Below are 21,922 nucleotides of genomic sequence, written 5' to 3' on the forward strand. Positions count from 1 at the left end.
TGAGTAACATTCTATTGTGTATATGTAGCACATCTTTATCCATATATCTGTAGATGGACATCTAGGTTGCTTCCATGTCCTAGTAATTATAAATATTGCTGCAATGAACATTGCACACATGTATCTTTTTCAATTATGTTTTAGTAGAACACAATTTTAATTGTAATAGCCATTCATTGCAAGGATTTTGATAATAATGACATGTTTCTGAAAAACACAAATTTAAAAATGGTACTAACCCATGATATGCTCTTTAAAGGAAACTTCAATTACATAGTTACATACTCTAAAGTGATGTTGTTGTTGTTGTTGAGTCACCCAGTCATGTCTGACTCTTTGTGACCACATGGACTGCATCACATCAGGCCTTCCTGTCCCTCACCATCACCTGGAGTTTGCCCAAGTTCATGTTTGTTGTGTTGGTGATGCCATCCAGTCATCTCATCCTCTGATGCCTTTTTCTGCTTGGAGTCTTTCCCAGCATCAGCAACTTTTCCTTTGAGCCATCTGTTTGCATCAGATAACCAAAATACTGGAGCTTCAGCTTCAGCATCAGTCTTTCCAGTGAAAATTCAGGGTTGATCTCCCTTAAGATTGACTGGTTTGATCTCCTTGCTGCCCAAGGGACTTTCATGAGTCTTCTCCAGCACCACAGTTTGAAGGAATCAATTGTTTGGTGGTCTGCCTTCTTCATGGTCCAGCTCTCACAACCTCACATGACCACTGGGAAGGCCATAGCCTTGACTATACAGACCCTGGTTGGCAGAGTAATGCCTCTGCTTTTCAACACACTGTCTAGGTTTGTCATCACTCTAAAGTGATATGCAGTGCTAAAATGCTAATTAAAGAAAGGAAGTCTAATTTCACTTGTTTAAAATGTGATTAGGATCTAGAATTTAATTGCTTGGAAACCAGAATGGCATAATCATAAGATTCAGTCTTTTTTTTTTTTTTAACTTATAATTTAAAAACAAAAATATCTATGTTAGCCCATTTAAAAGAGTCTCCAAATATTTTATTGCAGTGAAATCACATAAAATAGTGTTCTACAACTGGTTGCCACTGAGAAGCATGAATCAGAAAAGCACATCCATAAAACTGAAGAAGTGCCAAAAACATCTGGTACTCACTATCAGAGAACATAAGTAACTGAAACTTGAAGCAAGAACATTGTGGAAAGAAAATCAACAAATTGCAGGGGGGCAAAGTTATGCTACTTTTATATTGGGGATTTTTTTCTCCTAAATCTCATGATAAGGCATTAAGCCCTTATAGAAACTCAGCTTGAGATATTGTTTTGAGAGAGGCAAAATTTTGTTTTCAGAAGTAATAATGCATTCAGTATGTGAGAAATAGAAATCTTAGAGAAAAATGACAGAGAAGTGATCCAAAAATTCTGAGTGCTTTAGTACTGCAGATTACCAGTAAATCCTAAAAAACGCAGAAGGAAGAGGCCAAGAAATCAATCAGAAAGAAATTGCTAAGTAACTTAAAAAGCCTAGGAACTTTCAATAGTCTTATGTTGCAAGGGAGACACAATTGTACTGCAAGATAGGAGAGAAGAGAGCAATAAACACATGTATTCAGTTGCCACTTCTAAATAGCTATGTCCTAAAATAAAATGTGTACCAGATAAAGATAAGCTTTACAACACAAGCTCAAAAAAATATAGGTTGTTTATTGAGAAATGGTAATATGCACTTACTTTAACTACTGGCATGAAGCAACTTAATTCTTTCCTAAAAGAAAATACAATTATTTAGAGCTGGTTAAATTTTTCATGTTGAGTGTAACATGCAATAAAATATCCCCAGTATAAAAATGGGACAAAAATTCAAAGACTAAAAACCAAGGGAAAACTTACAAATGAAACTGATCCACAAATATACAGACAATTGAGACAGACATAGAGTTGAAAAAAAAAAATCTGATTAGTATATTTAAATATTTTCAAAACAATAGCCTGATTAGGAATTACAAAAAAGAAACTTAAAGCTATCAGCTATCTGATCATTTCAGATGAGTTCTGCTACCAGACCAGCAGAGAATAGAAATTAGTATATGGACAGGGATAATCTGCCCTAACCACTATGTGTAGGAAGGTCACCTTTTATGTAATGGGAGTGGAGAGGAATACACTGATGCTCAATGAAGGGATTTGTGGTTTTCCATGACCAGCATTATCAGTAAATGAGTGAGTACCACGAATAAAGTCTAATGAAAATATGAAGGAATGTCAGATATGAAGTTCTGTATTGACCAAGATGGCAAGCCAATTTTGATCAGCAGAAATGTTAACTAAATGGAAAGTGTAACTACAGTGAAGAGTAGAAAATGGGGATCCTGATTATCAATTATGGTCTCAGGACAAACTGCAAGAACAGGAACTGAATTTGTCACATTAAACCTCCTTTGATAATTTTTCCAGGAATTGTAATTAAAAAAACAGGAGAAGTAATGGAATCTGTGTAATCAAAAGAGTTGATTATGTTGGATACAAGCATTCACCAGTTTTCTTTACAATTTGACATAGCCATTTTATAATTTCAGTCATTGTTGAATAAATAAATCTGTAGCTCTCTTCATAATTCCTAGAATATTTTCTTCTATGGTAAAGTATGTATTCCTCAGCTTCCTTGTGATATCAGTTGGAAGTTAGTCTCAACCAAGGTCACATTTTTGCTTAAATTATTTACTCTGATTTTTTTAAGGAAATAATCTCTCCTTCCAAAACTATAAGGCTCAACTGCCAAAATATCTGATATAAAACCACTTCCCAACTTGTTCCACTACCCCAGGATAAACTTAGCACAAAATTCTGATGAGGACTTTGAGTAAAAGAATATTATAGGCTAACTTCTTTCAAGAATACAGGTAAAAAAAATATAAACAAAAGTCAATCAAATTTACTAACATCTGGTGGTTCAGATGGTAAAAAAAATTTGCCTGCAATGCAAGAGACAGGGATTTCATCCCAGAAGATTCTCTGGAGAAGGGAATGACTACTCACTCCAGTATTCTTGCCTGGAGAATTCCATGGACAGAGGAGCCTGGCAGGCTATACAGCCCATGGAGTTCAGAGTCAGACACAAAGGAGCAACTAACACTTTCATTTTCAAACACATAATAATCACAAGTTGGATTTACATTAGAAATTTAAGAATGATTTAGAATTCAGAAACAATAAATGCATATCTCTATATCAGTGGAAAACATAAGACAAATGTGATATTCTCAATAACTAGAATAAATAATAATTTTCTTCTTCCACATATTAAAAAATGTCATTTTATCTCAAGATAGAAGAAAAACAAGCTTAGGTGTAAAATATTACTTCTATTTGACAACTTCTGTTAATATTCCTAGTCACTGAAATAAGAAACAAGAAAGTGGTAAGGTTTAGAAATGGCAAAATAAAATTGTAAATGGCAATAACAAATTATCCATCCAAAAAAATCAAAAGCATCTTCAGATATTAAAATAAGTCATATTTTACATTATAAATATATAAGCTATGAGACAGTATAATTTCATATTATTATTCTAATGATATGCTTACCTTAGTGTATGATGAGTTATCCATGAGAAATCAGAAGAAAGTGAATTTATTTTAAAATCTTTTATTTATATCACACAAAATCCACACATATAATCAATTTTCTTGATTATATTCTTCCTGTATCCACTAACTTACTTTTTCATTAGTAAAAATCATTTTACCTGTAAATGTTAGGGCAGATTCTCAGCTATGTATTTAGAGTGTAAAATATGCACAGATCGAGAGGTTTGTGTAACAATACACTTAACCATAAATTGGGTCATACTTTACTAATTTGTTTTTTTCAGAGAGTTGGGCACACAGTTGTTTTCTGCAGTAAACATGCTGACTTAATTTAGCGGCCTTTTGAGTACAGACCCACATCTCATTTTATTGCTCTGATAAAATGTCAGCAAAAATGTATGCATTCTTCAATAGCCTCTAGAGAAAGTCAACCTAAAACAGAAAACAGTAACCATTATGATAAAAAGCATATGTTTCAAGTATCTTGGGTATAATAATATGTATCTGCTGAGGAGACAATTTGTATTGAATATTCTAAGAGTAAGTAAAAATCGATCTCTAGGTAAATATTTCAAGTGATAAAAAAAAAAAAAAAAAGGCTTGTTCAGTGAATTATTTCATCTACTGACACCAATGGTTCTTCTCTGTGAGGCTAACTTAGTATATGACAGAAGAGTTTAGCTTCTTGATTTTGACAGCGTATGATAAAGCTGTGCATAGGCAAAGTGTCCTATGAATGCAACAAATAATTTTAAAAAGAATAATTTTTAAAATGAACTGAAATTCACTCAGTAGTGTCTGACTCTGCTACCCCATGGACTATACAGTCCATAGAATTCTCCAGGGCAGAATACTGGAGTGGGTTGCTGTTCCCTTCTCCAGAGGATCTTCTCAACCCAGGGATGCAACCCAGGTCTCCCGCATTGCAGGAGGATTTTTTACCAGCTGATCTACCCAGAAAGCCCAAAATTTTTAAAGCTCTCAGTTAATTGATGTGAGAATTAAAGCCTAATACATATTTCAAAAATAAAATAAATCTATACTATTAAAATGTTAATTAATATATCTTCCAGTGAACATTTAGATGGGAGACATGTTAATCATTTTATAACCACCATTACAATGTGAATTCTAAATTATAGACACAAAAGTTCTACAGCTAAATAGATATACAGGAGTGTGAATTTTTTATTAGGGCCTATCAGTATTGATGGAGAAGGCAATGGCACCCCACTCCAGTACTCTTGCCTGAAAAATCCCATGGACGGAGGAGCCTGGTAGGCTGCAGTCCATGGGGTCACTAGGAGTCGGACACGACTGAGCGACTTCACTTTCATTTTTCACTTTCCTGAATTGGAGAAGGAAATGGCAGCCCACTTCAGTGTTCTTGCCTGGAGAATCCCAGGGACAGGGGACCCTGGTGGGCTCTCATCTATGGGGTCACACAGAGTCAGACACGACTGAAGTGATTTAGCATAGCATATCAGTATTGAAGTTTTCTCTCTATGATGTAGACTTAACTTATATACAGCACTCTCTGCATAATGAATTAATTTCTTATAATTTTGAACTTCCCTATCAGTAATTAATTTTAAACAGAAAATTATCATGAGAAAATCCAGCAATGTAGATTAAGAATATGTTTTTAAAGTTGTGTTTAGAGAAACCACAAACCAGTGGAGGGAAAGTAATCATAAGAGTTAAGAAATTTTCACATGTACAAATAGGAAAAAAAGAACACAGCAAAAACAACAACAAACATTTGATAATTGAAATATGACCTTTAGAAAGAAATCTTAAAAATTAGGGCAGATATAAATGCAAAAGAAACAAAGGAGACCATAGCAAAAATCAACAAAGCCAAAAGCTGGTTCTTTGAAAGGATACATAAAATTGACAAACCATTAGCCAGACTCATCAAGAAACAAAGGGAGAAAAATTAAATCAATAAAATTAGAAATGAATATGGAGAGATCACAACAGACAACACAGAAATACAAAGGATCATAAGAGACTACTATCAGCAATTATATGCCAATAAAATGGACAACGTGGAAGAAATGGACAAATTCTTAGAAAAGTATAACTTTCCAGAACTGAACCAGGAAGAAATAAAAAATCTTAAGAGACCCATCACAAGCACGGAAATTGAAACTGTAATCAGAACTCTTCCAGCAAACAAAAGCCCAGGTCCAGACGGCTTCACAGCTGAATTCTCCCAAAAATTTCTCTTCCAGAAATTGCAGAGGAAGGTAAACTTCCAAACTCATTCTATGAGGCCACCATCACCCTAATACCAAAACCTGACAAAGATGCCACAAAAAAAGAAAACTACAGGCCAATATCACTGATGAACATAGATGCAAAATTCCTTAACAAAATTCTAGCAATCAGAATCCAACAATACATTAAAAAGATCATACATCATGACCAAGTGGGCTTTATCCCAGGGATGCAAGGATTCTTCAATATCCGCAAATCAATCAGTGTAATACACCACATTAACAAATTGAAAAATAAAAGCCATATGATTATCTCAATAGATGCAGGGAAAGCATTTGACAAAATTCAACATCCATTTATGATAAATAAATAAATAAAACCTCTACAGAAAGCAGGAATAGGAGGAACATACCTCAACATAATAAAAGCTATATATGACAAACCCACAGCAAACATTATCGTCAATGGTGAAAAACTGAAAGCATTTACCCTTAAGCCAGGAACAAGACAAGGGTGCCCACTCTCACCACTACTATTCAATATAGTTTTGGGAGTTTTGGCCACAGAAATCAGAGCAGAAAAAGAAATAAAAAGAATCCAAATTGGAAAAGAAGTAAAACTCTCACTGTTTGCAGATGACATGATCCACTACATAGAAAACTCGAAAGACTCCACCAGAAAATTACTAGAGCTAATCAATGAATATAGTAAAGTTGCAGGATATAAAATCAACACACAGAAATCCCTTGCATTCCTATACACTAATAATGAGAAAATAGAAAGAGAAATTAAGGAAACAATTCCATTAACCATTGCAATGAAGATAATAAAATACTAAGGAATATATCTACCTAAAGAAACTAAAGACCTATATATAGAAAATTATAAAACACTAGTGAAAGAAATCAAAGAGGACACTAATAGATGGAGAAATATACCAGGTTCATGGATCAGAAGAATCAATATAGTGAAAATGAGTATACTACCCAAAGCAATCTATAGATTCAATGCAATCCTTATCAAGGTACCAACGGTATTTTTCACAGAGCTAGAACAAATAATTTCACAATTTGTATGGAAATACAAAAAACCTCGAGTAGCCAAAACAATCTTGAGAAAGAAGAATGGAACTGAAGGAATCAACCTGCCTGACTTCAGGCTCTACTGCAAAGCCATAGTCTTCAAGACAATTTGATACTGGCACAAAGACAGAAATATAGATCAGTGGAACAAAATAGAAAGCCAAGAGATAAATCCACTCACCTATGGACATTTTATTTTTGACAAAGGAGACAAGAATGGATTAAAGACAATCTCTTTAACAAGTGGTGCTGGGAAAACTGGTCAACCACTTGTAAAAGAATGAAACTAAAATACTTTCTAACACCATACACAAAAATAAAGTCAAAATGGATTAAAGATCTAAACATAAGAGCAGAAACTATAAAACTCCTAGAGGAGAACATAGGCAAAACACTCTCCGACATACACCACAGCAAGATCCTCTATGACCCACCTCCCAGAATATTGGAAATAAAAGCAAAAATAAACAAATGGGACCTAATTAAACTTAAAAGCTTCTGCACAACAAAGGAAACTATAAGCAAGGAGGAAAGACAGACTTAAGAATGGGACAAAATAATAGCAAATGAAACAAATGACAAACAACTAATCTCAACAATATACAAGCAACTCCTGCATCTCAATTCCAGAAAAATAAATGATCCAATCAAAAAATGGGCCAAAGAACTAAATAGACATTTCTCCAAAGAAGACATACAGATGGCTAACAAACACATGAAAAGATACTCAACATCACTCATTATCAGAGAAATGCAAATCAAAACCACAATGAAGTACCATTTCACGCCAGTCAGAATGGCTGCGATCCAAAAGTCTGCAAGCAATAAATGCTGGAGAGGGTGTGGAGAAAAGGGAACCCTCTTACACTGTTGGTGGGAGTGCAAACTAGTACAGCCACTATGGAGAACAGTGTGGAGATTCCTTAAAAAAACTGGAAATAGAACTGCCTTCAGTTCAGTTCAGTTCAGTCACTCAGTAGTGTCCGACTTTTTGTGATCCCATGAATTGCAGTACGCCAAGCCTCCGTGTCCATCACCAATTCCCGGAGTTCACTCAGACTTACGTCCACTGAGTCAGTGATGCCATCCAACAATCTCATCCTCTGTCGTCCCCTTCTCCTCCTGCATATAGGTTTCTCAATATTAATACTGAAATTAATTTTTAAAAGAATTGAGACTGATTAATAGTTAAAAGTCAATCTACATACAGTAAGACATGTTCAATTACTTTGATATTCATTACCTATAACATAACAAAAGGTAGTTACTCAATTTCCTCCCTAGTTGCAAAATTATGCTAAATAAATAAAACTTGTTCTGACAGCTTTAGCTCACTGTTTGGCCAAATTAACCTACTCTTACTCAGATATGGTTTTCTTCATGGAAAAATTATTTTTCTCTTTTCTATTAAGAAGCAAATAATGATCAGGAAACAATTACATATTTTTTCATTAAAATAAATGAAAGGTTCATTTCAGTTCAGTCACTCAGTTGTGTCCAACTCTTTGTGACTGAAGCATTCCAGGCCTCCCTGTCCATCACCAACTCCTCTAGCTTGCCCAAACTCATGTTTCAATTGATTGAATTTAAAAAAAAAATCACTAGTATTATTTCTCCAGCTTCCAAATATTCACCTCATATGCATAACCCCAAAGAAAAAAATATAATTTCTGGACTAAAGAAAATCCAATATAACTAATGAAAGAACACCAACTCTTAAATTTTAATTGGGTTATAAAAGTAATCATCCAACTCTATAAAACTGTTATCCCTATTACAAGCATGCATTAATGTTCCATATATGGTTAATTATGTCCACTCTCTTTTAATACTATAATTTTGAAAATGAAGCACAAATTGAGAAAATAATACATTAGGTATATAAGATTATATAGCTTGCATTTTCTATTTTATTTAATAACCAACAACATGCATCTAATAAAATTTATTTGCTCTGCATTCCTATCAAGTGTCATAAATAATTCCTCCCTCCTGAACCAAGATGTTTATTTACAGTACTAAACCAAGAAATGCCCTAAAATAAAACATCGAAAAAATTACAATAATAAAAAAGGTGAAGAGAGTAATGAATTTAAATGTTTTGCCATTAATTGTAATTCTTCCTTCTAAATATCAAAATCCTATGCTAAATAGTGAATTCAGTTTACTTTTTTTCCAAAGTGTCATCATACTTACTATTCAATAATCCCATAAAACTACAATGTGAATGAAAGAATGTTCATGACACCTTAAAAGTATAGACAGTAAGCCTCTACAGATCAATGTGTTAGAAATTTCTGTTGTTCCTCATTTAGTTCTTCTAGTAAGTGTAGATAATAAAAACTCTTGGAGCAGTACTTTGCACCTTTATTCACCATAAGTCCCTTTATGCTATTTCCATTATTTTGCTTATGGGGGACCGTAGTTCAGTTACTCATATTACTCCACTGAAATGTGTGCAACACTGTTTTATCTGACTATAACAAATTGCAGTCACAAAGAATGTTTCCTTTTTGGTGGTAATGGGATCACAGGCTATCAATGATGGGGCAGATTCTGTTGGTAACCATTCTAAACATACTTCTGCTGCATTTCTGTCTGTCAATTATTTTCTCTATTGTTTTCCATTTTCAGTTTTATTGATTTCTGCTCCGATGTGTATTAATGACTTATTTGAATTTACTTTCAGTTTATTCTGCTCGTCTTGTTCCAGATTCTTGAGGTAGAAAATTAGGTTTTTATTGAGATCTTTCTCCTTCTTTTCTAATGTAAGTCTTTAGCGCTATAAGTTCCCTCAGCACTACTTTAGGTGTATCTTACATATTTTAATGAATATATTTCTACAGTCTCAAGGTTTGGAGATGAGGAGGTTTTCCTGGTTGTTGCTTATTTACCTATTTGAGGTGGAGGGGGAGCACTTCCTGGGGTAGGCATTTATTATCAGTAGGTTAGGATCCCCACTGCATGTTTCCTTCTCCAGTCACTTCAGGGTCTTAGTACAGAAATGGAGGGTTCTGACCCCAAAGAGAAAAAAGTGCTCCTCTCTTTGCTTTTGTTAGCAGAGTTTGTGATTAATTGCCCTTATCAGTGAATCCAGGCTTGCTGAATCTTGGCAGAGAGAATCCTGACACCTACCTGAGTGTCTTCTGCTGCTAATTTTAGACAGGAATGCCAAAATTGAGGGTATATGGAGCTTCAGATATTCTCCCACTTTGATTCTCCTCCAGTAGTATATTCTCACACCAGTCTTCCTTCCTCTTACTACCTGTCAGCATCGTTCTTTGGTTGTCTTTCACATTATTTAAGAGTATTACATAGTTTAAAGAGTGAGAGAGAGGTGGAAGAAACTGGCCTATACCATATTGTCCAGACCAGAAGTCCCTTTTAATTCTTTCTGAAGTTTCAAGTCCTTTCCTATATATTACTTTGAGAACTTCCTTTAACTATTACTTAAGATTATGTTAACTAGCCGCATATTCTCTTGGTTTTCCTTTGTCTGAGAATGTCTTGATATTCCTTTGATTCCTGAAGATATTTTAGCTAGATATAGAATTTGGAGCTGGCAATTCTTTTCTTCTAACACTTGAAAAATGCTGTGCCATTTTCTTCAGACTTCCATGTTTTCAGATAAGAAAGCGATTGTTATTCAACATGGTTGTTCCCTTTAAGGTAATATGCCATGTGACTCTAGGTTCTTTCCATAGTTTTTGACTTAGTTTTCAGGATTCTAATTATGATGTATTTTGGTGTGGATTTCTTTAGATCTCCTATTTTGCTCAGTATCTTGATCCTATAGTTTTATAGCTTTCCTCAAATTTGGAAAGTTTTCTGTCATTATATCTTTGTATATTTTTAAAATTCTACTTTCTCCTCTTCCTCTCAGTTTCCATGATATAAAAAATGAGCTATTCTACTTTTGTCCCACTGTTCCCTTAAACTGTTATTTCAGTCAGCTTTTTCTCTATTTTTCAGATTGTGCTTAGTTGCTCAGTCGTGTCTAACTCTTTGTGACCTCATGGACTGTAGCCCACCTGTCTCCTCTGTCCACAGAGATTGTTCAGATTAGGTAAATTCTATTGAACTGTCCTTAAATTTTTTACTTCTATCCTTTGTCATCTCAACCCTACTATTAACTTCATCAAGCAAGTTTGTTTTTCTTGTACTCTTCAATTTTATAATTTCTATTTGGAACTTTTGACATATATTTCTCCATTGAGTTTTTTTTTTATTTTCTTCTTTTCATTTGTTTGAAGAGAATTTTTAATTGCATGTTGGAATTTTTTATAATGATTGTGTTAAAAGATTTGATAAATAATTTCAACATCAAATTCTTCTCCCTGTTGGTTTCTGTTTATGATTTTTTTCTCACTCAATATATGATTTTATTCATCTTGGTATGAAGAGTCATTCTGGAAATATAAATTGCATTTTAAAAATTGTGGAATCTAATTTTAAAGCTGGCTGTACCCCTGTTGAGGCATACCACTATAGTTGCTTAGGTGTTTATTTTAATTTCCCATTGGGCTCCACCAACACCATCCTGGAAAATGTGGGTCATTGGCCCACATCATCTTCTTGTCTCCAACTTGGAGAGCGTGCTTACCTCTCCACTGGCCTCACAGAGTTAAGAAAAAGGAGAATTGGATGACTGACAGATACTACCTTAATGTGCATGGTAGAGTTCTAGCTTAGTACCTCATGTTTTCCGCTGACATAGAGGGCCAGGGAAGCAAGTGCAAACAAGTCCTACTGTGCAACATCTTAATCTGTCTCCTTCATTGCAGGTGGATGGTGGGCTTGTCACTGGGCTTTGCTACTCTATAATGGAAGGCACTGAAGTGCCCAGGAGTCCCAACTCATAATGCCTCACTGAGTATCATTGCTACTTCATAGGTGTTGAGATTTATCTATTCTACTGGGCCACACTGACCACAGGTATGTATGAAAAGTAGAAATCTGGTTAGTTTGGACTCTCACTGCCTTGACCCGGTCTCCTTGACATTAGGTGATGATGGTAGATGAGTTGTAACTATGAATGGTCACTAGCTCATCTCAGTACTGCCTTGTTAAGTTTCCTTGCTTCATTGTGGGAGTTGAGGTACAGCTTGGTAGCAGACCTCATGGATATTACCTTGGTTGGGAAATTGGAGTACCAGCAACTTCCTCAAGATTGAAGACAGAACATAAGCTTTTCTCTCACATCAACACTACCTCAGTAGAAGAATTAGAACACTGCCTATCTCCATGGACAGAGAAAACAAGATCAACTCCCTGATAAGATTCCAACAACACTGCCAAATGGGGCAATCAGAGTGCTGCTGTCTGATTCTAAAGAGCATGCAAAGGATGTGGTGGAGGTCCAGCTACTTGATTAATCACTTGTTACTCACAGTATGGGATTACAGGTGATGCATGAAGGAGGATGGACAGTTACATATAGTAAGAAACTAGCCCTCCCAAACATGTCTATGTGCTAATATCTAGAATCTTTAATATGTTACATGGAAAACAGAATTTTTCAGATGTAATTAAGGTATGGGCCTTCAATGGAGAGATTAGATTAGACAGGCGGGTCCAATATGATCACATAAGTCCTTAAAAATAGAGAATTTTTCCTGGCTAAGGTGCGTCAGATGTAGTAGAAGAAGAAGAAAAAATGCTATAGCTAGGAATGTCATATCTATTCCAGTTGAGAGAACGATTTGATTCATGATTGCTGGCTCTGAGATTAAAGGCATACATTTAAAGGCCAGAGAGAAATGTATAGTGATGTTTCTGAAGCTTTCAATCATTTTTCTCTTGATAAAAGCAAGACTCAAATATTTTCTAGTTTTAAAACTGTATCAGTCTCCTTTAATCATAGAGTTTTGAGTTCTCTATAGGGTCTCCTGCATTGCCAGGCAGATTATTTACCACTGCACCACCTGAAAACTTCTAATATCAACTGACCCATCTTTAAGTTCACAAATAATTATTTCTGCCAGCCGAAATTTCCTGTTGAATTGCTCTCATGAATTTTACATTTGTTTTATTTTCCAAGTCCAGAGGTTCTTTTTTGTTTGTTTAAATAAAATTTCCAGCTCTTTATTCCCATCTTTATTTAATGAAACATTGTTCTTATACTTTCCTTTTTCAGGGAAAAGATAGTTGCACTGTTTATTTTTTAAAAATGTCCTCAGGAAAAGATTGCTCACACAGAGAAAGTTCTGTGTCAAGTCATATACATATAAGCCTTGCAATGAGGATTTCTGGAGGAATTGTCAGAGATGTCAAATAATTACAATTCTCTAATAATTTTGCTTTAGAGGCATACTAATGTTGTTTTGTACCTTCCAGTGGCTGCCAGGCTGTTGGTTTACACTGCAGTTGTGGGATTTTTGATTTTTATAGTTTCTGCAAAGTTGGGTAGAGAGAGTTGGGAATAAGGCAAGTTAAAGTGTCACTGCCATTGTTTAGTTGCTAAGTCATGTCTGACTCTTTGTGACTCCATGGTCTGCAGCACGTCAGGCTCCTTTGTCTTCCATTATCCCTCAGTTGCTCAAATTCATGTGGAGTCGGTGATGTTTTCTAACAATTTCTGCCTCTGCCACCCCCTTCTCCTTTTACATTCATTATTTCCCAATATCAGGGTCTTTTCTAATGAGTTGGTTCTTCACATCAAGTGCCTAAATAGTGTGCCACACAGATAACCAATCCAGCCATTTTTCTTGAATAAATACTTCCCAGGTTGTTGTAAGTCACTGGTTAATTTTCAGAATTCTGGAGCTGAGTGTTGATAAATTTGTAGTGTTTTTGTTGCTCTTATAAAATAATTTTTGGTGGTCCTTACTCCATCTTCCTTGCCCACCTTTCCTTTCAGTGCAGCACATATATTAGACTGTCTTTCCTAACTCAATCATTTTTAAGTAGTGAAGCATATTCACATTGTTGTGCGACAGGTTTCTAGAACTTTTCATTCAGCAAAAACGAAACTCTGTACCCACTAAATAACAACTTTTCTTTTCTCTTTTCCCCAACCACCTGGGAAACACCATTCTATTTTCTGTATCTATGTGTATATTTATAGTAAACAATGTCAGTAATATGAGGTGATATCTCCTTGTGATTTTTATGAGTGTTGTTGAGTATCTTTTTATGTGCTTCTTGGCCACTTGTAAGATCATTTTTGGAGAATTGTCTATCCAAGTCCTTTGCTCATTTTTTATTTGATTTATTTTTGTTTTTGTTGAGTTACAGGCATTCATTATATATTCTGGATATTAAAACTTTAACAGATCTATAATTTACATCTTTTTCCCATTCTGATGGATGCTTTTTCACTTTGTTGATTCTCTCCTTTGATATGTAAAGAAACCCCAGTTCTCTATTTTTGCTTTTTCTGTTTATGCTTTTGGTACCACTTCCATGAAATCATTGCCAAATTCAATGATATGAACTTTTTGCTTGTTTCCTTCTAATAATTGTATAATTTCAGGTCTCATGTTCAGGTCTTTAGTCCACTTTGAATTAGTTTATAGGTGATTTTGAGTTCAACTTCATTCTCTCACCTGTGAATATGCAATTTCTTGTCACTATTTGTTGGAAGAAATTATCATTTCCTACTGAGACAACTAGTCAATGATCATCTGATCACCTATGTATGGATTATCTTATTCTTTTTGATGCTACTGAAAATTAATTTTTTTTCTTAATTTTGTTTTTGGATTGTTCATTTTTAGTGTGTAAAAAGGAAACTGATTTTTATGCTGAATTTTGATTTTTGCTGAATTTGTTTATTAGTTCTAATAATTTTTTTAATCTTTAGAGTTTTCTACATAAAGATCATATCATCTTAGAAAAGAGGTAATTTTAATCCTTTCTTCTTAATTTAACTTTCTAAGATTTATTTAATTTATTTTTCTTACCTGTTTTCTCTAGCTAGGTCTTCCTGTACTAGGTTGAGTAGAAGTGGTCAGAGTTGGCATCCCTGTCTTGTTCTTTCTTGATCTGAGAAGAAATGTTTTAATTTTTAACCACTGAATATGATGTTAGTTGTTGTCTCTTCATATACAGTGTTTACTATGTTGAGGAAATTTCATTATATGCTGGGTTGTTAAGTGTTTTTATCATGAAAAGATGTGGAATTTTGTCAAAAATTTTTTTCTGTATTTCTGTATCAATTAAGATGACCACATAATTTTTGTCCTCACTCTATTAGTATGGAACAGTGCATTCACTGATTTTCACATGTTGAAAAATCTTTTCATTTTAGGGGAAAAAAAATCCCACTTAATCATGGCACAAAATCTTTTAAATGCTCTGTTGAATTCAATCTGCCAATGTTTTATTGAGGTTTTATATTAATATTAATTAGGGATGTTGATTTGTAGTTTTATTTTTGTATGATATCCTTGTCTGGCTTTGATGTCATGGTAATGCTGGCCTTACAGAATAAGACTGAAAATGTTTACTCCTCTTCAACTCTTCTGAAGAGTTTGAAAAGAATTGTTACATTTCTCTTATTGATAGCATTCACCAATAAAGTACCTGGTCCTGGGCTTTTCTCTGTTGGATTGTTTTTGATTGCTGATTCAATATCTTTAAAAGTTACAGGTCTACTCAGATATTATATTTCTTCATAATTGAGTCCTGGTAGGTTGTGTGTTTTTAGAAATATATCCATTTAGTTTTTCTACTTTGTTGCCACACAGTTGTTCTCAGTATCATGTTCTACTTTTTATTCTTTTTTTATCATGTTCTACATCTTTTATTGCTATGTCATTGGCTGTAATTGATTATCTTTAATTTCTGATTTTAGTTATTGTAGTATTCCTTCTCCAATTTTTCATTGTTTTTTTGCTCCTCTGAGTTGATAATGTGAAAATGCTGCAGTCAAAATGCCAGGAAATTTGGAAAACTCAGCAGTGGCCACAGGACTGGAAAAGGTCAGTTTTCATTCCAATCCGAAAGAAAGGAAATGCCAAAGAATGCTCAAACTACCACGCAAATGCACTCATCTCACATGCTAGTAAAGTAATGCTCAAAATTCTCCAAGCCAGGATTCAGCAATACATGAACCGTGAACTTCCAGATGTTCAAGTTGGTTTTAGAAAAGGCAGAGGAACCAGAGATCAAATTGCCAACATCCACTGGATCATCGAAAAAGCAAGAGAGTTCCAAAAAAACATCTATTTATGCTTTATTGACTATGCCAAAGCCTTTGACTGTGTGGATCACAATAAACTGTGGAAAATTCTGAAAGAGATGGGAATACCAGACCACCTGACCTGCCTCTTGAGAAACCTGTGTGCAGGTCAGGAAGCAACAGTTAGAACTGGACATGGAACAACAGACAGGTTCCAAATAGGAAAAGGAGGACATCAAGGCTGTATATTGTCACCCTGCTTATTTAACTTATATGCAGAGTACATCATGAGAAATGCTGGGCTGGAGGGAGCACAAGCTGGAATCAAGATTGCCAGGAGAAATATCAATAACCTTAGATATGCAGATGACACCATTGTTATGGTAGAACCCAAAGAAGAACTAAAGAGTCTCTTGATGAAAGTGAAAGAGGAGAGTGAAAAAGTTGGCTTAAAGCTCAACATTCAGAAAACTAAGATCATGGCATCTGGTCCCATCACTTCATGGCAAATAGATGGGGAAATAGTGGGAACAGTGGCTGACTTTATTTTGGGGGGCTGCAAAATCACTGCAGATGGTGATTGCAGCCATGAAATTAAAAGACACTTACTCCTTGGAAGAAAAGTTATGACCAACCTAGACAGCATATTAAAAAGCAGAGACATTACTTCATCAACAAAGGTCTGTCTAGTCAAGGCCATGGTATTTCCAGTAGTCATGCATGGACTGATGTTGAAGCTGAAACTCCAATAATTTGGCCAGCTGATGAGAAGAGCTGATTCATTTGAAAAGACCCTGATGCTGGGAACGGTTGAGGGCAGGAGGAGAAGGGGACGACAGAGGATGAGATGGTTGAATGGTATCACTGACTCAATGGACATGGGTTTGGGTAGACTCCAGCAGTTGGTGATGGACAAGCAGGCCTTACGTGTTGTGGTTCATGCGGTCACAAAGAGTCGGACATGACTGAGCAACTGAACTGAACTGAGTTGATAATTTCAAATAACTTGTCTTCAAGTTTGCTAATAATTTATTCCTTGTCAAGTCTAACTTTGAGCAAATTTAGTGATTTTTTTCAACTCACTTATTGTATCTATCAGCACCAAAATTTCTGTTTGATTCTTTTTTTATATTGATAGTTTAAATTTATTGAAATTATCTTTTTGTTTATGCAATATTTTCCTGATTTTGTTTAGGTGCCTAAAAACATAAATCTGTGCCCTCATTGAACATTATTTATGCAGAAATTTTAGTTTCTTTGTTCAGTAATTTAGAGATACATATTCTGTAGATCAGTCTGTGGAGATTTACTTTGCTTTTTTAGTTGTTTCATATTTCCCTATCTGTACACATATGATTCATGATATTAATAATAATAAAAAAGAGGGTCTTCTCCTAGTCTTTACAAACCATGTTTTTGCAAAATGAGTCTCTTCACCAATCAGCACAGCTAGAGTTTCCATTACCTCTCAAAACTTTTCTAGTCATGTGTCTTTCCTGAATGTGAACATCTGTTTTTATTCTGGCATATACAGCTACTTTTAACTACCTTCATTTCCCTGTTCATTTCAGTTCTGTTAATTTCAGTCCCTTAGTAGTGTCCAACTCTTTGCGTCCCCATGAACTGCAGCACTGCCAGGCCCCCCTGTCCATCACCAACTCCTGCAGCTTACTCAAACTCATGCCCACCCTACCATCTAATCCTCTGTCATCCCCTTCTGCTCCTTCCTTAAATCTTTCCCAGCATCAGGGTCTTTTCAAATGAATAAGTTCTTCCCATCATGTTCCAGCTTCAGCATCAGTCCTTCCAATGAATATTCAGGACTGATTTCCTTTAGGATGGACTGGCTGGATCTCCTTGCTCTCCAAGGGACTGTCAAGAGTCTTCTCCAACATCACAGTTCAAAAGCACCAATTTTTTGGTGCTCAGCTTTCTTTATCATCCAACTGTCACATCCATATGTGACTACTGGAAAAACCATACTTTGACTAGACGGACATTTTTTTGGCAAAGTAATGGCTCTGCTTTTTAATATGCCTTCTAGGTTGGTCATAACTTTTCTTCCAAGGAGAAAGCATCTTTTAATTTAATGGAGCAGCCAACACCTGCAGTGATTTTGGAGTTCTTTTTCACTTTCTGCCATAAGGGTGGTGCCATCTGCATATCTGAGGTTATTGATATTTCTCCCAGCAATCTTGATTCCAGCTTGTTTCACCCAGTTCAGCATTTCTCATGTTGTACTCTGCATATGAGTTAAATAAGCAAAGTGACAATATACAACCTTGACATGCTCCTTTCCCAATTTGGAACCAGTCTGCTGTTTCATGTCCACTTCTAACTGTTGCTTCCTGACCTGCATACAGGTTTTCTCAGGAGGCAGATCAGGTGATCTGGTATTCCCATCTCTTTAAGAATTTTCCACAGAGTGTTGTGATCCACACAGTCAAAGGCTTTGTCATAGTCAATAAAGCAGAAGTAGATGTTTTTCTGGAACTTTCTTGCTTTTTTGATGACCTGACGGATGTTGGCAATTTGATCTCTGGTTCCTCTGCCTTTTCTAAATCCAGCTTGAACATCTGGAAGTTCACAGTTCACATATTGTTGAAGCCTATCTTGGAATATTTTGAGAATTAATCTGTTAGCTTGAGATGACTGCAATTGTGCAGTAGTTTGAGCGTTCTTTGGCATTTCCTTTTTTGGGATTGGAATGAAAACTGATATTTTCCAGTCCTGTGGCCACTGCTGAGTTTTACAACTTTGCTGGCATATTGAGGGCAGCACTTTCACAGCATTATCTCTTAGGATTTGAAATAGCTCAATTGGAATTCCATCACCTCCTCTAGCTTTGCTCATAGTGATGCTTCCTGAGGCCCACTTGACTTTGCCTTCCAGGATGTCTAGCTCCAGGTGAGTGATCATACCATCATGATTATCTGGATCATGAAGACTGTCTTTGTATAGTGCTTTTGTGTATCCTTGCTACCTCTTCTTAATATCTTCTGCTTCTCTTAGGGACCATTTTGTCCCTTATTGTGCTCATCTTTGCATGAAAATTTCCCTTGGTGTCTTTAATTTTCTTGAAGAGATCTCTAGTCTTTCCCATTCCATTGTTTTCCTCTATTTCTTTGCATTCATCACTGAGGAAAGCTTCCTTATTTATCCTTGCTATTCTTTGGAACTCTGCATAAATGGGTATATATTTTCCTTTCTCTTTTCCCTTTTCTTCCCTTTTCCTTTTCTCCTTTCACTTTTCTTCTTTTCATGGCTATTTGCAAGGCCTCCTTAGATAACCATTTTGACTTTTACATTGCTTCTTTTGGTAATGGTCTTGATCCCTGCATCCTATACAATGTCACAAGCCTCTGTCCATAGTTCTTCAGGCATTCTGACTATCAGATCTAATCCCTTGAATTTGCCTATTACTTCATGGCAAATAGATGGGGAAGAAGTGGAAACATTGGCAGATTTTATTTTCTTGGTTTTCAAAATCACTGTGACCATGACTGTAGCCACAAAATTAAAAGATACTTGTTCCTTGGAAGAAAAGCCATGACAAAACTAGACAGCACGTTAAAAACAGACATCAATTTACCAACCAAGGTCTATATAGTCAAAAGTACGCTTTTTCCAATAGTCATATATGGGTGTGACAGTTAAGCCACAAACAAAGTTGAGCACCAAAGAACTGATGTTTTCGATTTGTGGTGCTGGACAAAACTCTTGAGAGTCCATTGGACAGCAAGGAGATCAAGTTTGTCAATGTTAAAGGAAATCAACACTGAATATTCATTGGAAGACTGATGCTGAAGCTGAAGCTCCAATGTTTTGGCCACCTGATGCAAAGAGCTGACTTATTGGAAAAGACCACGATTTTGGGAAAGATTGAGGGATGGAGAAGAACTGGGCAATAAAGGATTAGAGAGTTGGACGGCAACACCGACTCAGTGGACATGAGTTTGAGCAAACTCAGGGGGATAGTGAAGGACAAAGGAGCCTGGTGTGCTGCAGTCCATGGGGTTGCAAAGAGTTGATCACGACTTAGCCACTGAACAACAAAATGCTCACCCTCAGTAGCACTTGCCTTCCATTTCTATTGAGTTACTATATCTAGCATTGTTTGCTCCCTCCATTGCCTCCCTATAGAGCTTCATACTCCCTGCTGCTCTAATGCCCCAGGTTACAGGTCTTCAAGGTCTAACCTAAATTACATCAATAGTTCCCCCAAGCCGTCCAACTCAAGTGATACATACAATAACCAGTCCTTTGGGCAGACACAAGAAACATTCAAAACATTAGATAAAGTTTCCACTTTTTCCAGGAGCCAGTAACTGGGAGGTTTCCTTCTGATTGTGTTGTACTACACTGGGTCAGGGGATTGGTAAAGATGAGCACATGCAAAAAACAAAACAAAACAAAAAACTCTTTATCGTCAAAATCCTTCTTAATTATTTAGTGCTTCATGCTGCTCCTGGATGAGCCCACCAACTACCTGGACCTCAATGCTTGTGTGTGTTTAAAAAGAACTAAATGCTTTTAAGCACATCTAGGTCCTCATCTCCCATTCCCAGGACTTTCTCAATGATGTCTGTATCAACAACATTAAACACTTGTGGGTAATTGTGGTCAGTATGTGAGGACATGGCCGGAGGTGAAAGAGAATCAGATGAAGAGGTTTCACAGGGAGCAGAATCAAATTGCATACATGAAGAATTATACTGTTTGGCTCAGTCATGGCAATGCCAAGCTATTCAGCAGACACACGGCAAGGAGAAGACACTACAGAAAATGATGACATCAGGACTGACAGAGAGAGCTGTGAGTGACAAGACACTGTCATTTTATTTCTCACCATGTGGAATGATCCCTCCACCCATTATCATGGTGCAAAATGTCACTTCAAATAAACAAAAGACAGGACTTGCCTCTTCAACAGTCTAAAATTACATGTCAGTTTTGACACATGAATGATTTTGGTGGGGCCTAATGGAACAGAGATGTCAACTCTTCTGAAGCTGATCAGTGGAGAGCTACTAATTGCAGACAGAATGTCCTGAAAACACTCTCATGTCAAGAGAGTACATTACCATCAGCATTTATAAGAGCAGGTGGACTTAGATCTTTTGCCTTTGGAGTACATGATGAATGCTATCCAGAGAACAAGGTGAAGAAAGAAATGAAGATGACTGTACAACTGGTCTCATTGGGAAACAGCAGGTCATCCCAGTCCAGAACCTATCTGATAGGCAGAAGTCTTGAGAGTGTCTGGCCTGGCAGAACCCCTACATGCTCTTCTTGGATGAACCTGGATATTGATACCATTTGAGGGTTGTGTGATGCTGATCAGTCATGGTTTCAAACTCCATCAGCAAGTTGCACAAGAATTGTAGTTCTGTGAAAAGTAGACAATCACCAGGTGGCCCAGAGACATCATGGTCTACAAGAAGAACCTCAAGTCCAAGCTGGTGGGCAAGGAGCCCCAGCTCACAAGGAGGACCCACAACATGTGACCCCTTGCCGGCCCCTTAGGCCAGGCTCCTGGGGTTGTACTCCTGCATTGCTGAAATACTATTCCCCAGCCCCTCCCCTGTCAACATTAGCCTTAGCTGCACTCTGATCTTATCTACAGCTGGACAGTACCTGTCCATCTCCTGTCCTTCCAGATACATCTGTCCATGTCTGGGCTTGGCTGGCTGTTTGTGCCAGCTTTTTGCTGGTTCTGACTACAATGTAATTATTTAAGGGTGTAACTTTTAAACATGTGTGACATCTATAAAGCATCCCCCAGAAAAGAAAGAAAGATTAAAAAAAAAAGAAAAAAATCCAGTCAGAAAATGCTTGATAAGTGGTCTTGTATTCAAAAGCTTATCATCCAACATGTGAGATATAAAATTTTAGTTAACAAATATATACCTTCAAATATATTTTCTAAAT

At 36.1% G+C, this 21,922-nt stretch overlaps 1 pseudogene; it reads left to right on the top strand.

Moving 5' to 3' along the window:
* Positions 1-20,151: 20,151 nt before the first annotated feature.
* On the top strand, positions 20,152-21,498 carry LOC109563858 (ATP-binding cassette sub-family F member 2 pseudogene; annotated as a pseudogene).
* Positions 21,499-21,922: the final 424 nt, after the last annotated feature.

The sequence above is a fragment of the Bos indicus genome, chromosome 1, assembly GCF_029378745.1.
Source record: "Bos indicus isolate NIAB-ARS_2022 breed Sahiwal x Tharparkar chromosome 1, NIAB-ARS_B.indTharparkar_mat_pri_1.0, whole genome shotgun sequence".
Lineage (NCBI taxonomy): Eukaryota > Metazoa > Chordata > Mammalia > Artiodactyla > Bovidae > Bos > Bos indicus.